The 6792-nt window shown below is 46.5% G+C and overlaps 1 pseudogene; it reads right to left on the bottom strand.

Annotated features, from left to right (window-relative positions):
* Positions 1–525: 525 nt before the first annotated feature.
* On the bottom strand, positions 526–5402 carry LOC149325545 (uncharacterized; annotated as a pseudogene).
* Positions 5403–6792: the final 1390 nt, after the last annotated feature.

A 6792-nucleotide genomic window follows, 5' to 3' on the forward strand; every position in this document is an offset into this window, starting at 1 on the left:
TTTCAAGCGTCTTCCATCCCAGCCAGTTTTTTACACGCGAAACGCTAAAGCTCCTGGTATAGTTGTTAAAGACATATCGGATACCCAAGTTTTGTACTCTCTCAAGTTTATCTATATCCGTTTTATGACAAGGGTCCCACACAGCGCAGGCATATTCGAGAACCGAGCGAACGTTTGTCATGAAAAGTAACTTTTGTTTCTAAAGGGAATTGCTTGGTGTTACGCTTTAAAAAACCAAGAACGCGACACGTCTTTCCTGTTACATAGTCGACATGTCGTCTCCAGCTTAGGTTTGAGGTTAGGAATACGCCGAGATATTTGTATTCTCATACTGAGGAAAGTTGTGTCCCATTAATTGTATAAGAGAATTCATGGGGCTTTTTCTTTTTTGTGACTCCCATATACACTGATTTTTGCAAGTTAATAAACATACCCCATTTCTTACACCAATCAGACACCCTGTTCAAATCATTCTGTAACTGCACACAGTCATTCGGACTATCAACGACCCTATACAATGCGCAGTCATCTGCAAACAGACGAATATGAGAAGAGATATTAGAGCAAATGTCATTCATAAAGATCAAAAATAACAAAGGTCCGAGCACTAATCCTTGAGGTACACCAGAAGATACAATGCATTCGCTTGATAATTTTCCATTAATAACTACTCTTTCTTTCCTTAAGTGCAAGTAATCTTGTATCCAGTCAATCATTCTCTCATCAATGTTATGCCAAGACAATTTTTCAAGCAAAAAAGAATGAGGAACAACATCAAATGCCTTCTTGAAATCCAAGAAGACGCAATCTACAGACAAGCCTTCATCAAGTGCACTTGTCAGATCATGAATTAGTTCAGTCAACTGTGTTACACAAGAAAGGCCTTTACGAAATCCATGCTGCTGATTGCTTAATAAGGAATGCGTATTCATATGATTAATAATGCTAGTGAAAAACACATGTTCCAAAACTTTACAAGCAATACTCGTCAAAGAGATGGGACGATAGTTAGAAACATTTCGAGGGCCAGATTCGTGCACAGGAACTACATTGGCTAACTTCCAGTCAGAAGGCAGTGCACCTTCTTCTAAGGAATTTGTGTAAATGACTCTCAGATATGCAGACAACTCACACGCACATGCACGGAAAAGAGCAGTTGGTAGATCGTCAGGACCAGGAGCACTGGCAGCATTCAGCCCTTTGAGTATCGACTCAATTCCTCTTTGATTAAACTCGACACAACGCATGTTATCAGAATTAACGACCAAAATTGAGCTCAACGAGAGGTGCTGGAAGGAGCAGAGAATACAGAAGAAAAAAACTCATTGAAGCACTCAGCTTTATCGATACTCTCGTCGATAATGGAATCTTCATGTACAAGAGATGGAATCGATACTTGACCCTTGCCGTTTCTGTTCATGAACTGCCAAAATTCTTTAGGACGCTCTTTTATGCGCAAATGAAAAGAAGAAAAGTAAGTCTTTTGCTTGTTTAACGGCTACCTTCGCTGCGTTTGTTGTATATTTTAATTTTTCATTGTTCTGTATAGAAGGATGCCTTCTATACGCCCTGTAAGCAGCCTGTGTTTTGTATATGAACCTGCGCACAGTTTTGTTAAACCAAGGCTTGCTTTTGCTTCGTCGTGACGTCAAGATCAAACTAGGAACGTACATTTCACGCAGCTCTAAAATTTTTTCTTTGAAAATTTTCCACAACTCGTGAACTGACATCGCTTCAGATAGTGTTTCAAACACATGAAAGTAGGATTCGAGAGCAGCGCAGATATCACTGACACGTGCTTTCCCATAGCTATATATGCGACGCCGCCCGCCATCACTAACTCTGACGTAATTCAGCTTCATTTCGCACAGGACTGAACTGTGATCACTGATCCCGGGCAAGATTACAGGAGGGTGCACAGCCTCAGGAATGTTAATTAGTCAAGAAAAGATCTAGAACGTTGTTCTCACGAGTTGGTTGAGTCACGATTTGCGTCAAAGCGAAGGAGGCGCAAATATTAAGCATTGCTTTAGTCTCCTTATTACCGCTACTTGATACCATGCCTAAATGGGACCAATCAATTTCAGGTAGATTAAAGTCACCGCCGATGGCCATGTAATCATGCTTAACTGATTCGACAGCTTACGAAAAGTCGCTTAAGGTGTCTGATGCACTTCCCGTTGGTCGGTAAAATGAACACACAGCGATAGATTTACCATTTTCTAAACGTATTTTGCCCCAAATAGCCTCACTGGTTCCAACGTCGATATCAAGTTTCTGGGAATTAACTGTTTCGTCTACCAGGATGAAAACACCCCCACCATGCGTGTCGCGATCTTTCCTATAGCTGCAGTAATTACTTGGAAGCACTTCACTATCAGCAATACCACCATGTAGCTATTACTCACATCGAAGAACGACAGACGGCTTCGTCAGTTCAACAAGACCCAGTAATTCATCTTTTTTGTTTTTAATGTTACGGCAATTAACTACCAAAAAAGACAAGCGACAGTTATCGGCTTAAAGTCACGTGACCCGCTTCACACACTCTTGATTTTCATCGTATATATACTTTCCATCCTTCAGGCATAAAGTATCATACCTGATGACCGGACGATCTGATTCATCACAATGTGCTTTCGCGTATTCCCAGAGAATTTTTCGTTTCTTTCGTACATTATTGCAGTAATCATCAGATATACTGACAGAAGTACCCTTGAGTGTTCTTGATTTTGCAAAGACTGCTAGCTTTTCCTTATGTGTCGAAAACTTTACAATGATGGGTCGCTTTTTACTTGGGCTAAATTTGCCAATTTGGTGTGCTTTTTCAAATTTTAAATCTTCAATTCCCATATGTTTTCTGCAGACTTCTTCCACATGATTTTCACTTGTTTCATTTGATTCTTGCTGATCTGTATCTTTAATCCCAAAGAAAAGCAAGTTGCAACGCCGACTCCTGTTCTCTAGCTGATCTAATTTGGCCCTCAGGCTCTGCAGCTCGGCATGTTGCAATTGATTATTCTCCTGGCATTTCGCAACAGTGCTCTTCAGTTCATCAAGATGGCGAATCTGCATCTCTAGTTTTGTCAACCTCGTGTTAAGAGTCTGCATGGCAGCCTTGTTCACAGCCTGGTATTCCTCAATGGATAACAATTTCTGCTTAATATCAGCCTGACCATCTAGAAGCTGTTGAAGAGCAGAGTCGTTATCAGGACCTGGATTCAGTTCAACGTCTCCGCACAATAACAGCAGCAGCAAGAAAAACACAGCCCTACGCTTTAACAAATAGCCTCGCCTTCGACAGTACTTTGCATTCTCGATAAAAGAAGAGCGTGAACACACTTGTGCAAAAATCACATGGGGCGGAAATGGCAAAACGTACAAAACATCGGTGCCGTAAGGAGGCATTCCAGCAACCTGCATGAAGAGCCATAACGTGAACGGCGGTGTCATGGTAGCGCCGGAATCACGCCCCAGAGGAAGACTGCTGTGACGCCCCTTTTGTAGCAAGAGATAATGTTCGTCGACGGTCCAATGTTGGGTGACTGGCAGCGGACATTGTCCAAATTCAGCGGCACCACACGCTTCAGCGACGAGGAAGGCATCGGCGTTGAAAGGTTCCACTAAACTACTTAGAACATTGCCCGGAGGTGAGGATCCGTTGATGCTGGGCAGAAGGCAGTCACGATCGCATTGTAACGAGACAGCCACGTTGAAAACCTGCATGAAGAGCCATAACGTGAGCGGCGGTTTCATGGTAGCGCCGGAATCACGCCCATTAACAATCAGTGCATTAACAATCTCAACCGAGCTGAATTCTTTAAGCGGTACGGCATCGGGGAACTTTGTTGCTGGGCTGATCACAGTCAAAATGTGTTTGTAGCCTGAGGTCGTTACCGGCAGTGGTCCTACTGTGTCAATAACGAGTCGTCTAAAGGGCTACGTAATGATAGGCACCAACTTCAACGGCGCTCGCGCTTTGTCCCGAGGTTTGCCCACACGCTGACAGGTGTCACATGCCCTTACGAACAGTTCTGCGTCACGAAAACACCCCGGCCAATAATATTCTTGCAAAAGACATTCCTTAGTCTTTTTAACTCCTAGGTGCCCGTACCACGAACCTCCATGAGACACGCGCAACAAATCCTGACGATAGCGCTGAGGCACGACGAGCTGATCGAACTCAACTCCCCTGCGGCCGAGATACTTGCGGTACAGGATCCCACTTCTTTCTACAAAACGGACACATTTCTGGGCGATCCCTACTCTCACATTGCAGCGGATATTCTCTAGGCTGCGGTCCTTTTTTTGCTCTGCTATCAGATCACAACTGCGGACTTCTAGTAACCTATTAAGTCCCTCTGACGTAGGCGCGATGAGCAGGTCTGCAGATAGTTCCTCTAATTTTTCGGTGTCCGGCATTCTCTCTAGCACATCCGATGCCATCAACGTTTCAGGCTCCTTTCTACCCAGTGCAGATATGCTCTCAATCTCAGTGTGCTGTACCTCCGACCCTTTTTCACTGTTCGGCAACGTCGCCTCCGCAACTACCGCCTTTGCAGCAAGCTCCAGAGCTCTCGATCTAGTTAAGGCCTGGACACTAGCCTCACCAAACAAAATTCCCTTTTCGCGCAAGAGTTGATCGGACCTGTTTGAATAGAGGTACGGGTACTGAGGGGGGAGCATAGATGACACCGCGGCCTCTGTCTCAAGTGCGCCGAAAGGTCCTTCAATACACACTTTTGCTACGGGCAAACACACGCTGTGTGCTTCTACGGCTTGTTTGGTCCACGCGCACTCGCCCGTGAACATATCGGGTTTTACGTACGAGGGGTGAACCACATCCATCGTCGCCGCAGAATCCCGAACTCGGCACTCTTTCCCGTTCACAACGAGGTCTCGTATATACGGGGCTCAAGAAGCTTCATGTTCTCGTCGCCACTGCATACTGACAAAAGCACGAGCTTTGTTTTCGCTTCGGGACACTGCGCCGAAAAGTGTCCCGGCTTCTGGCAAGTATAACACGCGCGCGGCTGCCTTGCATCGAACCTCTTTCTGCGTGCGGCTTCCGCCGTCTCTTTGCGCTCGGTCGGACCGTTTTCACTCTGGTCCGCACCACGTTTGCCCTAATTTATTCTAATGGGCGTGAACTTCGGCCTCTCAAACTTCGGACCGAATTCACTCTTTTGACCGTCCTTAGCTCCGCGAGCCCGACGAGTCACAAACTCCTCTGCTAACTTGGTGGCTCTCGCCACCGTACTAACGTCTGGCCTGTCCAAGACCCAGTACCGAACGTTCTCCGGTAACCGTCTATAAAACGGTTCCAGCCCGAAACACTGCAGAACCTTCTCGTGATTACCAAAGGCCTTCTCCTCTTTGAGCCATTCCTGCATGATTGACATAAGTTTGCAGGCGAAATCCGGATACGACTCATTTTTGTCTTTCTCAGTTTCGCGAAACTTCCGACGGAACGCTTCCGCTGACAGCCTGTACTTTTTTAGCAGGCTCGACTTCACATGATCAAAATCCTCCGCTTCCTCTTTCTTCAGGCGAGCGATTACGTCGGCCGCCTCAGCGGGTAACAAAGTGAGCAAGCGCCGTGGCCATGTTTCCCGAGAAAACCCCTCCTGCTCGCACGTTCGCTCGAAATGAACAAGGAACAAACCAATGTCCTCTCCAGTCTTAAACGACCGCATCAAGTCAGTCATTTTGTACAATACCCGCTCTCCTGCACCGTGTGCCTGACCTGCACTACGAGCGCGTTCCATCTCTATTTCGAGACGCTTCATTTCCAAAGCGTGTTGACGCTCCCGTTCCTCTTTCTCTTGTATTTGTTTACGTTCAAGTTCCATTTACATTCAAGTTCCTCTTTCTTTTTCTTTGCCAATTTCCTCTCCTCAATGGCCTCAAGACATTCCGCGAGATCGCCATCTTCAGCCTCCAACGCAAGAATAGCCTTTAGCGGCTCTGGTTTTCTGAGTTTGTCTGAGACATCTAGACCCCACTCTTTCGCAAGCTCGAGTAATTTAGGTTTGCGTAACGATTTCAAATCCATGGCTGCTCCGAGTGCTGCTTTCTCTACTGCCCCTATTTTCTTGCCGCACTAACCCGGCAGCAACGATAATCCCAATTACCAGCTCTGTTTCTGACACTTAACAAAAGCCTGGCAAAACTTAGTAGAGGAAAGTCCCGCACTCACCAAACCTCGCAGCCAAGAATCCAGCGCAGTCGTTCCGCTGCAGGCAACTAGTCATCACACAGGGCTGTTGCACTGCTCCCGACTCGCCGAACTGCTGCTCAGCAAACCGTTAACCACGTCTCTCCGCTGGCGTCCGTTGACTCGATCCCACCGCTGCCACCAGTTATTGCGGCTCAGGTAGCATGGTCGTGCCGGAGAGGGGATGAGGAAGGTCGGAGACGAGGTTAAGGGAAAGACAAGAAGAAGGACTCTATACAAGTGAATTTACATATATACAAACAGCAACTGAGAGAACCTCTCCGTAAGAGACTCTCAATAACAAGGAGCTTGATGACGAGAAGCTACTCCGCCGTCCTCGCTGCCGAGTTTTATATCGTTTTCTTTCCCTGGAATCCCTAGATGGGGGCCGGGCTTGTCGAGGAAGGAGTGTCCTGAAAAGTCCACTGAGGCACCCATCACACACATTTTTAATTAAGGAACACGCCCCCGACGAGTGTGGGGAGAGAGAGAAGGATGCGATCTGCGTCGCGCAGACACTGGAATGTTCTCGAACCGCGTTCCCGCGCTTTTCATGTGGTCGCACGTGCATGGTC

Source organism: Amblyomma mixtum, chromosome 10 (genome assembly GCF_055824585.1).
Source record: "Amblyomma mixtum isolate Tamu chromosome 10, ASM5582458v1, whole genome shotgun sequence".
Taxonomy (NCBI): domain Eukaryota; kingdom Metazoa; phylum Arthropoda; class Arachnida; order Ixodida; family Ixodidae; genus Amblyomma; species Amblyomma mixtum.